This window comes from Equus caballus, chromosome 24 (genome assembly GCF_041296265.1).
Source record: "Equus caballus isolate H_3958 breed thoroughbred chromosome 24, TB-T2T, whole genome shotgun sequence".
Taxonomy (NCBI): Eukaryota; Metazoa; Chordata; class Mammalia; order Perissodactyla; family Equidae; genus Equus; species Equus caballus.
Window position 1 is genome coordinate 46,597,614 of NC_091707.1, and position 15,572 is coordinate 46,613,185.

The following is a 15,572-nucleotide window of genomic DNA, read 5'->3' on the forward strand; positions in this document are numbered from 1 at the left end:
AAGTAATTGCCTAAAGATTTTAATTGCATATTTAAATGGAAGGCACATAATTAGCGATGATTTAATTTTTGGATTTATGGCTACTGGAATATTCTCATGGCAGGAGTAAAAGGAAACTAAACTTTGAAATGTAATAGGTAGCTATACACTTATGTTTCAACATGTAAATTACACATTTGCATTCCTTCTCCAAAACCAGGTTTTATAGCATTAGAATTATTTCAATCTTTACCTTTTTAAGTGAAACTTGAACCTCACAAAACACTTATTTGTGAGATATGTTTCCTACAGTGATTTATTTTTGTGAACCATTTCATTTCCATAAAATACATTGTTGGCACTTGACATAGTCATTTAATTTTATAATGACAGCATATTTTAAGAGTAAAAGCACATGTAGATGATTTAGAAATTCTGAAGCATGAATTGAGCAGCTGGAAGTAAAAACCAAAAGCTTTCTCAAGCATGTTTTAAGTAAATTATTAGAGTCAGACTAAAAAAATATACATTTTTATCTTCAACTAGAATTTTAAGATATTTTAACTATTTGTAAAAATCTTGAAATACATAACCAAAATAAACAGAAAAATATGGAGGTCACAGTCTTGATTGGGCTCAACGTGGAAATAATACTTTAAACTGTTTCCTGGAAGTCAATAATAGGACTTAGCCAAACAAGAGGAGAGAGAATTCTAAAGAAACGGGGTCTGATAATTAAATCATGAGATGATGCGAGAAAGCATTAACCTTCCAGGAGGCAGCAGGAAGGAGGTAATCTCAGCCCACGTCACTATTCAGCTAAAAAATGGAGCCCCAAGAAGCTAAAACGGTTTGGAGAGAATCCCCCTATATTTCTCTACGATTGATATGGGCTGCTGCTGTTTGATTCAGCTGTAAGGATCCATACCGATGAAAATTAATTACAGCAAGTGCTTGCACCATCAGCCATGTCCAAATGCTGCCTTCTACTGTACTATAATAATCACGTTTCAGCTGGAAAGGGATTAAAACCTCCACAAACACTGAAGCATATTGCAAACAAATTGAAAACCAGTGGGAAACAGAGCACGGTTTGAAAAGCTTCATGAAATCAGCAACCTTAAACAGAAGAATTACCATTTTTGCCCCAAATAAAATTTCAGGATGCCCATCAAAAGCAATCCTTAGAATATTTCAGTGTCTCAAATTATATTAGTGGGAAGGGAGGCAAAATAACTTTATTTGGATCTGTTTTGGACAAAAGAAAGTTAATTAGACACAAATTCCACAATTCACTTGGGAAGCAGTCTGTTTCCCTTGGTCTTTCATTTGCAATATTTTAAAGTTACAGTTTTGAAAGAGTTGAAAAATGTTTCCTACTGTCTAACTCCCCCGTGTTCATTGTGAACAGAAGTTCTGTGTTTTTGGATCCTTTATGTGACAGAAGAGAAATGCTAAGGTGCGTCAGCAGGGGGTGGAAGGAGAGAATTCCACAAACACTCATCCAAGTTGCATTGGAAAACCATCCATTCTCATCACTTTTCAGCTATATAAAAAGAGAAAAGGAAGACTGTTATATTTCACAATCGTTGATGAGTAGCTGATCACAGCTTTCATAAAATATGCATGCCAGCACTTCCATATAACGCTTCAAAGAACCATTCTCTTGATCTAAACAATTTCAAAAGCAAAGGAACTACCTATAGCCATTTAGAAAATGAAATGTTGCCTAGAAAATACTTATTAGGACCAATGAACAATTAAAATTGGAGGTGGGAAGTAGGAAAAAATCTTAGATTTACTTGGATTCTCTCCTAGAGAGTTAAAATTAAGAATTGTCAAAGAAAATAAATTTCAAAATACTGCATAAACTCTTTTGGAAACAAACTACATATACATAAGCAGGTATTCTCTTAATCTGTGCAAAAATCATCTCCTGACTCTGACAGATATACTACCCTGCATTTCGGTAGTACCATTTAGGATCCATAAGATGGCAGGCCTAGATTTCACAGAGATATTCTTAAAAGTGTAAATACACCGGTTGCATTGAAATAAATAGTGCATATTATCAGCAGCAAATGGCTAGTAATAATATTAAGAGCGTCTATCAGATTTAATTGTAAATTAAGAAACATAAGAACTATAAACAAGCTAATGCATTCTATTAGTTCATAATGAACCACAAAATATTATAGCCAGAAGGAAACACAATCACCTATTCCAGTCCTGCCTTTCTCCATATAAGGATATCAGAGCCCAGATTTCAGTGCCCTGCCCAAGGTCACATGGCAAAGGATCAGCAGAGAGAGAAGCAGAATCCTGGTTTCCTTCCTCCCAATCTGCCTATTGTTCACTGTATTTCTCCAACTCCTCATGGTGGCATCAAAGTCCACAGGACTGCTCTGCTCCACCTTACTGCACTCGAGTGCCACTTGTGCCCTTCTCCACAGACTGCCTTTTACTTGTCAGCCACTCATGAGTTACTACACTTGTTCTGTCTGGACCCCAAGCATGGAATTCCGCCAACTCTCTTCATAAATTTCTTCACATCTTTCTCAAACTGTGGGGTGGTGATGTACAGTGGTATTTGAAGCTACAGGAAAAAATAAGTTCTATCTCTTAGGTGGTTTTTAGGGGGCCAACATCTTTTTAAGCAATAAAAACACATAATGTGTATGAATTTTAAATACGAAATACATAGTTTTAAAGAAATGTGCAGCTTTGTGTATACCAGCTCAGGCTGCACCCTCAGGCCTGTAGCTGTAACCTCTTTGGTCCCCTCTCCTATCAGGGACACTTGGGTAGAAACTTTAGAGCAGTACCTGTTAAAAGGTTCCTCTCCTTTAGGACATAGACTGGAGCCCAGCTTGTCTTCCGTGAAGCACATAGGTCACATTACACCTGTGTCCTAGACAAAGTGTCACACTGCTGTCTAAATACTGTGGGTAGACGGTCTTAAGACACATTTAACTTCTATATATAACAAGCATTACATTTCAAATAACATAAATAAAATATCTATGATACACCTATTGTAAAGGATAAATATGTAATAGATAGAGACTACTGGTAGGCAGAATTCTTAAGGGCAAACCAAATACAGAATTAATATAGATTTAATATAGAATTAAAATACAAATATACCAATTCTATACTAATATAGAATTAATGAATACAGATAGAATTAATAAAAATAGATCAATGTACAACTTTCAGAGTTTTATAATGACTTTTTTCCACTGAGCATTACATGCCATAGAGAAAACTACAGAGATCCAGGAATCAGGAGAGCCGGAGGACTTGTGATCAATTACCTAATCTGTCTCATTCTGTTTTCTATTTTCTCAACTGTAAAAAAACATGGATTGGGTTAGTATGGGGGAAAAAAGTCTAGAATTCTAAATTGTTTTTTCTCACCTTTTGTTCTACCATTTCTTTGGGAATGAATTTTAATGAATATAACATAAGATAATTAGCATCTAAAACTTCTCCTGTGTATCATAACAGTGATTAATTCAACTATTTGAAATATACTTCTTCCTTAAAAATTCTCAGCATGTTGATTGGTTAGAAATCAGTAAATTAGTCAGTGTTGTAACAAAGACAGAGTAAATGAGACTAGACACATGACACCTGAATGCAATGCGTGATCTGGAATTTTATTTTGCTATGAAGAACAGTATTGGGACAATTTTCAAAATTTGAATAAAGACTATAGATTAGACAATAGTAGACAATGGTATCATGTTCTTTTCCTGATTTTGGTAATTGTACTCTAGTTATGCAAGAGAATGACCTTATTTCTGGAATTACACACTGAAATTTTTAGGGACAAACGGACATCATGTCTGCCGAGAGGGGAGGGGGGAATGTGTGGGCACGAGTGAGCACAGGAGAACACGTGTGACTGTGCCAAAATGTTGACATATGGGAAACATGGGTGAACGGGACATGGAATTCTTTGTGCCATTCTTGTAACTTTTCTGTAAGTCTTAAATTATGTCAAAATAAAAAATTAAAAGAAATCAGAAAGACTACTTGATGGCTGCATATAGAACTGCAATGGAAACCAGACGTAGAAAGGTTAACAAGAAGGGGAAAATTGTCCTGGAAAGGAACTCTGTTAATTTACAATATGGTATTTCTTTGGAATTTATGAGTTTATGATACTAGACATAATAGACTATAATACGTATTGTATAAAAGGATGCACCTGGTACATATTGATGTAAGAATTATTTGATACGATGTTACTACAATGCCATTCTGTGTGTCGCTTGGGTCTTTATTTTTCTTTTATGTTCTGCTTTAGTAAATCTTTACTTATAGCCAGTGTTATAACTCAAAATCTCTTCAAAGAAAACTCACAGGGAGAGTTTCACTCAGAATCTATGCAAAAACATAGCCCAAATGATTAAAGACAGTTTTGAGACTATGAAATAGGAAACATACATGACAAATAGAAAAGCAATTTAAAGCAAATTTCAAAAAAAATGACATCTCAAAAATCATTTTACACCACCAGAGGGAAGGAAAGGCAAAACAAGACCCTAGGAAATGAACTCTGGTTCATGCCTTCCCTGTGTGCACAGGTAAACTGTTGTCATGTACCCAAGATTTGGCACATAGAAGTAACTTTGCTTACTGTTTTTTGATGATATCCAAAGGGCCTGTAATAAATGATCTTCCACATGACTATTAACAAATGTATTTATTTTTCATTCACTTACTAAATGTGTAATCTTCTTCTTCTTTTTTTGATTTTTTGTTTTTTTTCTGGGAAAGAGTCACCCTGAGCTAACATCTGTTGTCAATCTTCCTCTATTTTTCTTCCTCTTTTTTCCTCCCCAAGGCCCTAGTACATGGTTGTATATCTGAGATGTAAGTCCTTCTAGTTCTTCTATGTGGGATGCTGCTACAGGATGGCTACTGACAGATGAGAGGTGTGGTTCCATGACTGGGAACAGAACCCAGGCTGCCAAAGTGGAGTGCGTCAAACTTTAACCACTAGACAGGAATTGGGTGGGGCTGGCTCTAAATGTGTAATTCTTAATAAAGAACTACATAGATGTGCCTTCTGTAAAGCGCTGTTACTGATTTATACATCTCAAAGTTAGACCACCCCTGAATTGATAATGCAGTTCAGGCTGGGGATGAGGCAGGAGGACCACATTGGGGAGAACACCAGCATTTTCCACAGTATTGGTAATTTTCTAGTTATTTGAATAGGTGGTGGGTTCACTGGAGCTTATTTTAATATTATGCCTAAAGATGTACATTTATCATATATGTTATTTTGTATGTGTCAAATAACACATAAGGTGTTTTAAAAAAAAGAACATAATGTAACATTTTTCTTTTTAAAGCTACATTACAAAACAGAAGCTTTCCTTCAACTCTTCTATTTTTTTCTCTCCAATTATTTTAATAGATGTTGATTCAGATGTTCAACATATATTTATTTAGCAACTATTATAGGCAAGACATGGTTGTAAATATTGAAGGTGTAAGAAATCTGAATGTAACAAAACCGACATAAATAAAAACACGGTCCCTGCCCAGGTGTGGGTAACAGTCTAGTTGTGAGCACCTAAAAGACACAGCCATGGGTGATGCTTTGCAAGCTTGGTACCTCCCAGAGTGACTTACCCTTGAAAGAACCTCGATAATGTTCACTGATGATAGTGATGATGTTTGCACTGCCTGGGGATCTTTTTCATGGGTAGAAGATTCTTTTTGTTTTAATCAGATCATTTTACCATTTAAAATAGACTTAATCCGGGGCCGGCCCGGTGGCGCAGCGGTTAAGTTCGCACGTTCCGCTTCTCGGCGGCCCGGGGTTCGCTGGTTCGGATCCCGGGTGCGGACATGGCACTGCTTGGCAGCCATGCTGTGGTAGGCGCCCCACGTATAAACTAGAGGAAGATGGGCACGGATGTTAGCTCAGAGCCAGGCTTCCTCAGCAAAAAGAGGAGGACTGGCAGTAGTTAGCTGAGGGCTAATCTTCCTCCAAAAAAATAAATAAATAAATAAGTTTAAAAAAAATAGACTTAATCCAGCAGCAAAGAATTCCGTCCCACTGGATGCCTAAAAGTCACTGGAAATCTCCTCTTTTTTGGGAATCTCAACAGCTTTGTCTTACTGAAATAATAATCACTGCCACAGGTTTCCAGGTAGAGTAAGGAGCTGCGGATGACTGTAAATCTCGCTGTGTCCAGTTATTCCATCATTAATTATTCACAGAGAGAAGAAATTCTCAAATGATAGTTTCTGTTCCCTTTCTGCACCTTTTACATGTACAAGTTTTATACAAATTCAGAGAACTCAGGTTCCAGATGACAGGGTTTCTCTTTGCCAGTCTTTCTGCAATAAAATCTAGCAAATGCTGATGCTAATTAGGGAGAGCAGCACAGTGGAAGTAATACAAAGAAATCCACTGGTAAACTGTTCTGAAAATAACTCATGCACACTCTACTCATTCTCTTCAGTGAAAATAAATAATTTTTCAAGATAATAAACAAACATTGATTGAAACATCAATTATAATAATCTCATGGGAAAATGTGCTATGAAAAATCTCATTTATGTACTTTAGTTCTCAGTTGAATTTGATTATATATGTTTCAGATGGCACAAAAGTTAAAACACAAGGCAAACATTTCAAAAACTAGGTTTACCAATATGACATATTATAATTTGAAAAATGCTTTTATCACTGAAGAATCAGACCTCTTACCTTAATGAAAAAATGATGCTGTATTGTATTTTGCCTTCCAAATTCTAGTGGCAGAAAGACAGCCATTTCTTGCTTTAAAGTCTTTATGATTAAACAAAATAGTTTGGGTCTGGCCCCAGGCCTAGTGGTTAAGTGCAGCATGCTCCACTTTGGCAGCCAGGGTTTGATTCCCAGGTGTGGACCCACACCACTCATCAGCGGCTATGCCGTGGTGGCGACCCACAAACAACATAGAGGAAGATTGGCACAGATGTTAGCTCAGGGCAAATCTTCCTCAACAACAACAATAAAAATCAGTTCAAATATTGAAATAGTTCCCTTAGTGCTATATGGTCAACCAACTACATATGAATGCTGACACATTTTGTCTATATAGATAGATCATACGTGATAATGCAGTGGTAATTCCTAAACATGTCACACTGAAGAGGATTTTGGATTTTTTCAAATGGTTTTGGTTTTGATCAAGTCAGAAAGTCTAGACCCTATGCCAGGGTTGCAGCATTATTTTATGTATGTATGTGTTTCTGAGAGAAGGTTTCAATGGCTTTTATTAGACTCTCAAAGGTGTTGATGACCCAAAAAACACTAAGAATCATGACCCCAAGAGATAGTAATCAGCACTAACATTCAGAGGTACCTGACATATAGAATGAATCTAATGAACATTGTTGAATGAATAACCTTTTTCTAGAGCATCTTTGAACTTTTTAATGAGAAAAGCGTTGAGTAGAAGAGATAAATCAGAAAAAAAGACGAGAAAAATGACAAATCAAGACTGAATCACTACCATATTCAAGACAATCGTGCAGGTGGTGGGAGGTCTTATTTTTTTTAAAGGTGATTTCTGTTTTTAAGGAACTTATGATCTAATCAGAATAATAAAACATAGACAAAGTGATGTAAGAACATTAGCCAAGGGGAAGAGGTACTCAATGTATTATAAAAGGTATACTTGAAGTTTAGGAGATGAAAAGCTTTTCCTGAGTTTGAAGGATTGACATACACAGGGTTTAATTTCTCCAGCTACATCAGGAGAAGACCTGAAGTATAAAGGGCAAGGAGGGGTGGAATAGAAGGGACTGGAATAAATGAACCTTGCCCCTGGCTGCTCCTCTTTTTACAGTCCTCAGCGATTGCGAAGAGAGTACCAAAGAGATGCAGAGCAATCTCGTGGTTCCGGAAGGGCACACTCACTAGCTCTTCCTCTTTATTGCTACCTTGTTTTGTTTGGGGGGGTGGGGGGGGGCGGGTGGATGTTGCTGACTTGACCAGAGCCTAGGACAATCACTCCTCCAGTGCCCTGAAACCATTAAACATCTTTAAACAGGTACTAACGCAAGAATGGTCTTTCCCCCAGAGGCAAATGCCTTCAAAAATTCCAGTTCACATTCAGGAAACATCCCCAAGAGGAATATTTGGAAGCATAACTTGGTACATCTCCAAGCCAGTGCTGTTGCCACTTTCTTCTGCAAGGTTTCTGAGGAGTCCAAGTAGAAGGCCAAGCCCAACTAGTAACTATACCCTTTCCCCATTTTGGTATTATGAGTTTTTGTAAAGTGAGGCAAAACTGTCGCAACATATTTTGCTTACTGGTGTCTTATTTCTTTACTATAGAAACACATGTAGGGGGTTGGCCCCGTGACCTAGTGGTTAAGCTTGGTGTGCTCTGCTTCAGCAGCCTGGGTTCAGTTCTGGGGCATGGACCTACACCACTCATTGGCAGCCATGCTGTGGCAGCAACCCACATACAAAATAGAGGAAGATTGGCACAGACGTTAGCTCAGGGTGAATCTTCCTCAGCAAAAAAACCATTAAAAAATAAAAGAAATCTATGTAGGAGATACATGATGAGACCAATACTGGTGAAGACAGTCCAGGAATTTAGCCCAACCATGGTGATATTTATTGCTTTTTCATTCCTCACCTCAAACTTAAAGTACAAAAATACTATCACTTAAAAAGAATATCAGGGGCTGGCCCAGTGTTGCAGTGGTTAAGTGCGTACATTCCACTTTGGCGGCCTGGGGTTCACTGGTTCGGACCCCGGGCTCAGACATGGCACTGCTTGGCACGTTATGCTGTGGTAGGCGTCCCACATATAAAGCAGAGGAAGATGGGCATGGATGTTAGCTCAGGGCCAGTCTTCCTCAACAAAAAGAGGAGGATTGGCAGCAGTTAGTTCAGGACTAATCTTCCTCAAAAAAAAAAAAGTATCACTTCTTGGATCTTCCCCTCTAATTCTACTGCTAACACTTTCAGATTATAGTTAATTTGTAGAGCAACTACTGGAGACAGTAAAAGGGTTCAACTTCCAGCTCTGTCACCAGGGGTAAACCTGGACACCCACATTCTCTAAGCTTACATTTTCTTATTTGTGAAAATGAATGAGTAATATTTGTGATCAATAAATGAGATATTGCAGGTAAAGGTATTGCACGGCCCTCTGTAAGTGCTCAATAAATATTTGTCGTTATTCTTTTTATGTGTATGTGAGGAAGATCGGCCCCGAGCTAACATCTCTTCCTCTATTTTATATAGGATGCTGCCATAGCATGGCTTAACGTGCAGTGCAGAAGTCAATGCCTGGGATCTGAACTTGCGAACCCAGGGCCACTGAAGCTGAGTGTGTGAACTTAACCACTACACCACCAGGCCACCCCCATGTCCTTACTCCTATTCTTGTTGCGTTATCAGTCTCCTTGTTTACAGTGTCTCTGTAAAATTTGCCTCCCACTTTGCTGCCACATAATTATTCTTAAATCACCTTAATTTTTTCAGTCGCTTGTTGAAACCTGTCAATGGATTCCATGCGTACAGGACAGTCTTATCTTCTTGCCTGGAACATGTGGCCATTCTCTAGGCAGCCTTAACAAACCTGACACCAGTCCGGTCTTCCATGAGGCCCCTTATTAACAGACAAAACTTCCCCTTTGCCAACACACCCTGCTCCTTTCAGTCTCCTCTCTTTGTTCGTGGTATTCCCTCTGGGTGGAATGCCTTCCCCGTGTGCATCCACACAGGCTGCTGATCCTCCAAGCTAGCTTGGACGCCACCTCCTCCACAAAGCCTTCTCGGATCCCTCTAGCAGAGTGAGTTCTCCCTCTGGACTCTTGAAATACTTCTTTTCTTCCACCTTGAAAACAATGTTACTTAGGTTCACATTATCCCCCAACCTAAAATTAAGTCCTTTGAAAACCAAGATCCAAATCGGTTTCATTTTATATCCCCACGGACCCTAGAACAGGGCCACACTGACAACAGGTACTTGACAAGTATTTATGGAATAAGTATTAAATACTCATAATAAAAGTAGAATGTGGTAACAGAATAGGATGAAATAAAGTGCTAAGAGAGTCCAGCATAGGAACAGGTTATTTTAGCTGATTTCACATTTGAAGTAAGCCTTTAAGGGTATTAGAACTTTGTCAGGCAGAGATGGTAGAAATCAGAAATCTAGGTCAAGAGAGCAACGTGGATAACGGATGGAGGGAGAAAAACACAAAGATTGAGGAACAATTCATGTGGCTGAAACTTAGGAGATGTAAACGGGAGTAGGTGATTAGAAGTAAAAAGGCCAGATTATGGAGGGCCCTAAAGGAACTCCTAAGGAATCTGGACTTAATCCCAGAGGCCATGGGAAGCCATGGGAGGTTTGAGGTGGGAAATTATACAGTCAGATGCATGCTTTAGAAAAACTACTCCATCAGCTGGGCATAAGATGGAACTAGGGGTGGGAGACCAGTCTGCAACAGTTAGGAAAACAGCAACAGTGTCTTGAACCATGGTGGTGGCAGTGGGAACGTAAAAGGGGACAGTGGAAAGAGAACTGCATTGGGGCAATGGAGAAGGAGCAGAGGTTCTCAACATGGACTCATGGAGACAATTCAGAGGGTCCATGAACTTGGATGGCAAAGTAGACGATCTTTATTTTCACTAACCTCTAAGTGAAATGTAGCATGTCTTCAACTATGAATATGGACAACAAACTATAGCAGTATTAGGCTTCATCAGACTGGCAAAGGGGTCCATGGCATAAAAGAAAACTTGTGCACTCTAAAGTGACTAAAAGCTCAGTAAAGCTTTCACCAGAGATAAAGATCAGAATTAAACAAGAAATTTTTAAAATGTGCAGGAACTGAGAGAAGGAAGAACCATAAAGATAAATAAAATCATCAGTGTGACTTCGGACGTGCTGAGTTTCAGGTGTCAGCCCACACTTATCATACGGGCACAAGGACATCCATTTTCTTGTGCCCAGTAGCCTCCAGCTGCAAGGAAACCTAATTGCTTCTACATGGTGGGATCTTCACTTCCCATTCTGTTCATCTTCCCATTTTGCAGCACTGAAAACAGTACAAAGGTGACCAAGTGTCCCAGTCTGCCTGGGACAGAGGGCCTTTCTAGGACACGGGCCTTGGATACTAAAACCACGAAAGTCCAAGGCAAACTGTGATGAGCTAGTCACCCTGAGAGCCCTCAAATCTGGCACTGCATGCTAATAAGGCTCTGTAATACTACGCCTTCAATTAAGAAGGAACTATGCCATTTAAAGTTTATTTTGGATCTGAGTTTGGCCATCTGTTCTTCCCACAAAGTAGAAAACTCTCGAAAGAAAATCTTCCTCTCACAAGGTCAGACAGTTACGGGGACTCAATAATGCTTTAGTAACTGAATATCATTACGTCAATAGTTCCACAATTTACACAGTGCTGGCACACTCATGTCTCATGCAATCCTCACAAGGACTCTGAGATAGATTTGATTCTCTTCATACTGGAGAAGAAATCGAGGCTCCAGAAGATTCAGTCCTTTGCTGTACTTCACACAGCAAGCAAAGTGGCGACTCCCAGCACTGCAGCTGCCAAAGAACACTGAATTACTGTGTGTTCCACAGAGGCACGAGTGGTTGCTGCTATATGGAGATTATGCAAAGCTGCAATTTTCTTTCTTTTGCAAAGTCCACGGACTCAGGGTTCTGGCATTATATTCATACACAGTAAAATGGAGTGTTCGTCTCAGGCAGAAGGCACCCTACGATCAAGTGATAGTTTACGGGGAAAGGCATAAAAGCCAAAAGTTAAATGTTAAAATTGGTAAGATTAGATAACAGTAGCGATCACATACACATCAACATGTATGGCAAGTGGTACCAAAACTATGTTCCCACATGCAGCATTGATCAGAAAAGCTACACGAGGCAGTGAAAGCACCTGTTAGTCAACACAGAAATCGACACGCCCATGTGTGCCTGCACTGATCAATTCAGGAATCTTGGATGGGGTGGGAATACTGAAAGCCAGGATATATAAACCAGGGTAGTCAATTACCCCTAAGCCTTCACACATGGGAGAGGCCTCGCCTTGCTGATTTATTGGCCCCGCAATTCACCAACTACCTCTCCCTGTAGCCATGGCAACACCCACACCAAGGCAGCGCCAGAAGTCACCTTTGAATATCCACAATCCACCGAATTTGCACCTACGCAGTGCAAATAAAACCACAAGGACATCGCCTCCCGCTAAACCAAGACAACCAAGGCTTTTTCCGTTTCCCCATCTCTAACTCATCCAAGGAACCTATTCTTTAATTCTTTTCATCCACATCCACCGAAGGGAGGGTGGGTCCTGAACCACGATCACTTCTGATACAGCAAAACAGCATAGAAGAGTTTCTTCTTTTGCTTTTTTACGGGGGTGGCCATCAGAGACGAGGGAAAACCGGATGCACACACAAACAGTAACAGTTGCCTAAAAAGGCAAATAAACTGATATAATCAAAATAATTTTCAGCCAACAGCTCCGAGCTTGTCTGTTAAGGCAGGCTCACTTTTGCCCCTGCAGGCCACTGTCTCTGGAGCCGAGAACTTGTTCCCAAGAGGGCCGTTTGATTTACACTTCTCAACAGCAAAACCGCAGTCCGTGCGGGCGGGACCGCGCACGGCGTGAGCAACAAGCATGACGTATTCAAGAGAGCTTTCCAGAATTGCTTTCCTGCGAGAGCAACATGCCCAGGAAGCAAACCTCACTGCCGCTTCTGGAAATTGAGAGGAATCAAGTGTCCCTCCCAGCGCACGCCGAGAGCACGCAAACCGGGTGGTTTTACTGCAGCGGCAGCTAAAACTCCAGTCACGCCCTCTCCGCCCTGGGGTCCCTCTGCCCTGAACTCCGAGCCGCGAGCCCTCGCAGTCTCCCCGCACCGCGTCCCTGGGGCCAGAGCAAAACCAAAGCCACCCACCGCAAAGTAGAAAGGGCAAAGGAACCCCAAACAAAACTCCTGTGATAGACCCTTTTTCTATTGGCCCGAGAGCGCCGTGAAAAGCCCCTGTGCGTCCAGGGTGGTCCGCGCTGCCACTAGTAAAGATGGCGGCCCTAGGCGGAGCCGCTCCCTGCCCCGCCGGCCACGGCCATTCACGCGGAGCCCTCCACGCCCGCCGCGGCTTGACGCATTGCAGGTGCGGCGCGGCCAATCAGGCGGCTCGACGCTTTCCGGCCAACCACTGCAGGGTCTCGCTGGCCTATCAGAGCGCCCTTGTCAAACTGACCGAGGAAAGAAGCCTCAGCAGCGCCAACTAAGCAGCCGGCTACAGAGCGCGTTGTGGGGCGTGTGCCGAGAGCTGCCGTGTGCTCCTCCGCCGGGAGATATAGTGCCCGCGCCCCCGCCCCGCCCGCGCGCGCGCGCTTGAAAGGCTGAGGCGCGAGGCTGCCTCCTTCCCTCCCGCTCTCAGAGTGGAGACAAATCTGTAAGAAAACAATACCAAATTCTATTGTCGCGACCCACGGCCCTCCGAGGGGCGATCTCAAACCGCCCTCGCCTTGCCCCTTGCTCATCCAGGCCGCGCACGGTGCCGTCCGCCCGGCACGTTTGGTGAAATCAGTTGCCTCGGGAGAAAGGAGAAAGTCTGCCCGCATCTCGAAACGCCGTCTCGCGCTGCCGCCGAGCCGACCCTTCCTGTTTACGACCGCAGGCCCAGCCGCCTGAGAAGCACCCTCGTGGGCACGCTTGTTTCGAAGGACCCGTTTCCATTTCCCTTCTGTGGCTTCTTTATCTCCTTGCTGGGCTCGGGTTTTCAGCCCAGTCTGAGCAGAAGGGGGCCCAAGGGGACGCGGCCATGAGCAGGCGTGAGAACTCACACCGCCAGGGTTCCCGGACACGGCGGTGTGGGGGCCACGCGCGGGCGAGGGCGGATTAACAGGAGTGGCCTGAGGGCCGCTCGTTAGCTCCTGGGCAGACGGAGGGGAAGCTTCTCGTTTCCACCGGCATGGAAAGCCCCTGCTTACTCCTCTGGGAAGGCTCTCCTAGATAGAGGAGAAAGTTTACTGAAATAACCTCTCAAATGTGCCAGACCTGGTACCATAGTCTCTTTAGTGCTAGAAGGTACCTCTAAGTCATCATTGCACAGTGCAAAGTCTAAGACCCAAGAAGGTCAATCTACACGCCTACAGTCACATAGCAATTTAGGAGCAGAGCACAGAATAGAATGCAGGGTGTCTGTCTCCCCAAGCCTGTGTATTTCAACTCTACCATCTTCTAGATGGTAAAATATAGTTATGTCCTATAACTGTGTAGTTACAGAGATGCGAGATATAGTCGTGAGATGCTCAAGCTTTTCGGGAACTTTATTGTATAACTGAAGGAAGGTGTAGGAGCTTAGGGAATAGTTTTCTTTGAACATAATTTTCAGTGTGCTACAGAGAAAGTAGCAGAGAAGAAATGTCCTTACATTTCTAGCTAACAAAATGAAATCTAGTGGATTTCTTAGAACTGCCATTTTATCTCACATTCCCTATCTGTGATTTTGGCACAATAGGGCTTAGATGATCCAATGATTTTTGTGCTTGAATATTCGCATATTCACATATTCACATCCTGTTTCTAAGATTATGCTATTAATGGTCTTTCCTGAGTTTTTACAACCAGTAGTCTGTCTGCACTGCACTCGTGTAAAGGTTATTCTTTGATCTAAGGCCGTAGTTGCCAGTGCTGTTTATTGCTGCTGCTTAAATTTTTACTCAAACCTTTGTTCAAAAAGGAGAAAAGCTGTGGTTTTCTTTCTGTAGGCGGCTAGTAGTCATCCCCAAAGATGTTTGCCAAGTTAGCAAATATATGAACTTCCGAATGAGCATCTCACCATAAAAATACCTTCCCAAAGAAACAATGCATCGTATTTCTTTTGCAATGTATACACTATAGGAAATATGTACTGTGACTTCTTCCTATCAAGTCAGATCATGATGTGAGAAAAGAGATCTGACTGTGCCACTAACAAACTGGGAATTCTGGGTAAGTCCCTTTGTCCTGGGGACCTCAGTTTTCTACTCTGTAGATGAGAGTGTTGGATTAGATGATTTCCAGATTTCTTTCCAGCTTTAATATTTGATTCTGCTGTGAAGAAGTTGGACCACAACTTAATTGTGTCATTCTATTTAGGCTTACTTGCTCCTACTTATAGTGCTTTAGACTTTTTAAGTCACTTTTACATTTATTTTCACATTCAGTCTTCACAATACTTCTGGAGGGAAAGCCCCCATTTACAGAAAAGTTAGGTTTACTGTAAAGTGTGTCCCAGGTTTACCTAAATGTGAATCAGTGTGTCACAAAATATTCCTCTGGGTTTATTCCCTCAGTCCTAGTACATTTCAAACCTGGTGCTTTTTGGTGGTCAGCAAATTAGCTCACTCACTTGTGAGCTCTGTAAGGACAGGGCCTACCCAATTCATTCTTATATTCGCAGTGCTTAGCTTAGCAGAAGCTCAGTAAAGATTTACTGAAGGAATGAATGAACGATAATTAGGATAGTGGTAGAAGAAACCAGATGTGAAAGCATCTTTTGAGTTCCAAGAAAATCAATCAA

At 41.5% G+C, this 15,572-nt stretch overlaps 1 long non-coding RNA gene across 1 annotated transcript; it reads right to left on the bottom strand.

Moving 5' to 3' along the window:
- Nucleotides 1-265: 265 nt before the first annotated feature.
- LOC138920624 (uncharacterized) lies at nt 266-11,603 on the bottom strand. The gene is made up of 3 exons (XR_011432107.1): nt 11,496-11,603; nt 2,805-2,890; nt 266-1,525 (listed from the first exon to the last, which is right to left on the bottom strand). It is a non-coding gene; the product is annotated as an uncharacterized lncRNA (long non-coding RNA).
- Between the last annotated feature and the right edge of the window lie 3,969 nt (nt 11,604-15,572).